We start from the raw sequence: 3,701 nt of genomic DNA on the forward strand, positions 1-3,701 counted from the left end.
CGCCCCTCAGCAGCTTTAAGTCTGAAAAGTGTTCCCACAGTTTAACCCAGCGGACTGGAAGGCTGATTTCAAAGTAAAAGCCCCTGTGTTTACTGAGGAGTGAAATAAGAGAAGCGTTCCTCCTCCACACCGCAGCGGGAACAGCTCAGGCTTTATTAAAGGGGTTTAATGTGTCTGCATGTTGGGAGGGGGAATTCACACAATAATATAAACATATTTTCCCATCCGCATGCCAAATGTGAAGTTATTATCTTTATAATGGAAAGCAAACATAATACTATGCAACCAAACAGGAAAGAATCCCATCACACGGCGTGTCTCAGTCCTCAGAGATAGAGTAATGTCTCTCTCTCTCTTTTTTTTTTTTTTTTTTTTTTTTTTTTTTTTTTTTTTTTTTTTTCTTCTCTCTCTCTCTCTCTCTCCATGTACACATAGAGCATGCATGTAGAATCATACCGGTAGAATAACTTAACTCTTGTGTTGTCTTCAGGTCAAAATTGAAACTTTTTTTTGTGCTTTTCCCCCCAACATTTTTAAATGTTGTTTTTTTATTCATGGTCAATAAACCTAATTAATGACATTATACCTAGTTTTTGAGTTAAAACCCCCCCGGAGATCATGAATTATTTTGACTAATAGTTAAGATCAGAGGATGTTGAGTGGATCACAGTTTTGAAACCATTTAAAAAAAAAAAAAAATTCAAATGCTATAAAAATGAAATAAAACACCTAAAATTTAATGGAAGAAATCATTAAATTTACCTGCGAAGAACGTTGTAGCCATAAAACGCACATGCATGCATCCATGTTATTTTTTTGGGGGGCAATTTGGTTGAAAGAAACCCATGTTTCTGATATTAAAAACTTGAAAAAATGGGTCAAATTGGACCCGAGGACAACACAAGGGTTAAAGCTCACCCCTCTGTGTGCAGCCCCTCCCATCAGACCAGCACCCAGTAACATGTAGCAGTACCAATCATTTCATCCTGATGGCATTACAGAGCACCACTCTGTCCTGTTGTCTTTGTATAGCCCTTTGAGATGACACACTGTGAAGCCATCAGATTCCCACTCCCATTGTGTAAAATATGCTTGGTCAGGTGCCTTTGGCATTGTTATTGACGATAAAAGTATCCTTAAGGAGTGGCCTAACATTTAGAGAAGGTCCAGTCCATGGAGACCTGCCCCTCCCTCTTTACCAGCACTGATGTCCCACTGAGTCTGAACCTCCAGCTGCTCCACTGAAGCCCACAGATCAGGCTGTGGTTGTGCTGCGGAGCTTCTAGGTGGGATTGAGCTATCTCTGGATTAAGCTCTGCCACGGCTGTGGCCTACAAGCTGTAGAAAGGGTTAGGATGCCCTCTTGTGTTCAACAAGGCGTTTTTTATCTTTTACATGTCTGTGCACACCACCGGCTCTGTTTGTGTTTGGCATAAGCCGAGTAGATCAGGTTGCCAAAAGATTGAGCTACGTTTTAACATGTCCAGCTCTACCAATGATTTGAGTATTATCCTACCATCAACAGGCTAACAATGCTTTGATGTACGCTACTGGGCCACAATGAAACACACATATGGTTTAAAAAAAAAAAAAGCCAGTTTCTTCCAGGAAAAGAAAAGATATAGATTAAAGTAAGGAATAAGTAGGTAAATATGCAAAATTATGAGATAGTACATCAACAATCCATATAAAATGGACCTCTCCAGGAAGATCTCAGGAAACAAAATTAGCACAATGTATATAATAAAGATATACTTTTTGATATATGTCTGTTGTCATGCGTCTTACAACACAACACAAAACTAAAGTGTGTGTGTACTTGTGAGTAGTCATTAGTACGTATACAGTATGTGTATGTATAGTATGTGCTGCTCTCAGATGTGTTGCAGAGCATTTGCCTGTAGGTGGCGATGTTGGTGTGTTTGGCGTCTGAAAGGAATCCCCCCCCCCTCCCCCCCACACACATGTTTTTATTTTTTCATGTCATCTGATGAAGAAACATGGATCAAATCCAGGCCCTCTCTAATGCATCTACCTACACTCAGAACATTTTTAACACAATGAAAGTTCCTATACGATGGAAACAATTCAGTGAAATGTATTTATCATAATTAAACAGGAAGTGAAGAGTTGGATTTTGGGGGGGGCTGACGTCTTCAGTGCCATCTTTCACCCACTAGAGCGCATCAAAACACATTCTCCAAACTCCTTACTCAAACCATCTGAAAACTATTTCAAGCTGTGTGTGTGTGTGTGTGTGTGTGTGTGTGTGTGTGTGTGTGTGTGTGTGTGTGTGTGTGTGTGTGTGTGTGTGTGTGTGGGATGGTGCTCTCTGACCTTTCTGCCTTCAACCCACTCTTTCCTAATGTTCAGGCCGACTGTCGCACTGGACAATCAGCTGCTTCATCTGACTCTGCTGACCTTTGACCCCTCACTCTGACCCCCCAGCCACGCGACCCCCACGGCTCTCACTGTGTGACATTTCAGCAGAATAAAAGATCCGCTTAACAGGGCGCTCTGTATTGTGTGTGTGTGTGTGTGTGTGTGTGTGTGTGCGTGTGTGTGCAGCAGAAAGCACGTCCAATGAAGTATTCAAGTGCATGTACAGTACACATGTGGGCTCATCCCTCTGTCACACTGCACAGGCTTCATGAAGACATAGGGAGAATATTTCCAGACCACAGAGAGGCACATAGAGAAGAGAAGATCTTCCCCTGCCACACAGTGAGAGCTTTGTACCCTGGCAGCATTCCTCTGGCTTTACACTTCTGTACATTATCAGCAGTTTGGAACCACACCAACAAACTGCCCCTTCATTCAAACTACACACATTTGAATTGTACTGTACTCAGAGTAAGACGAGGGAAGAGTGAGCATCTCACAGAGCTGGGTTGTGTCCCTACCTAGAGCCATGGTCTGCCCAAGGTTCCTGCCTGTTTGAAGAAAGACCCACCAAATGCTTGCTCGTGGGGGGGAATTGTTGGGGAATTGTTGGGGAATTGTTGGGGAATTGTTGGGGAATTGTTGGGGAATTGTAAATTATAGATTGTGGTCTAGACCTACTCCATCTTTAAAGTGTCCTGAGATAACTTCTGTTATGATATGACACTACAAATAAAATTGAATTGAATTGGTTAAAATAATTGATAAAATCCATCTTGGTTTGAGTGATCTGATATTGATGAATAAAATCCTAAAATCGATCTTTTCATATATGTCTTACAAACCATGGATTGAGGAGGGCATCACTTGACACGCACACACGCACACACACACACACACACACACACACACACACACACACACACACACACACACACACACACACACACACACACACACACACACACACCACCTACCAAGAGCCTGGGTCTGTCGCATTTATGCATGCTCTTGGGGGGAATCACTGGAATTGTTGTGTCTTTGTAAATTATAGAGAGTGTGGTCTAGACCTACTCTATCTGTAAAGTGTCCTGAGATAACTTCTGTTATGATTTGATACTATAAATAAAATTGAATTGAAAGTGGCATAGTGTGGGTGTGTGAGTCATTACTTTCACCCAGGAAACGGATCCCGGGAGTTCTATTTACCGTAAGAGGACCGCTGTTTTAACCCAAACCACAATCAGTCCGACCAGTTGAACGATGAACGCCGTGCAATATATTTTAATAAACAGATATAATTCATGCATTTACATGCA

This window comes from Perca fluviatilis, chromosome 7, assembly GCF_010015445.1.
Source record: "Perca fluviatilis chromosome 7, GENO_Pfluv_1.0, whole genome shotgun sequence".
Classification (NCBI taxonomy): domain Eukaryota; kingdom Metazoa; phylum Chordata; class Actinopteri; order Perciformes; family Percidae; genus Perca; species Perca fluviatilis.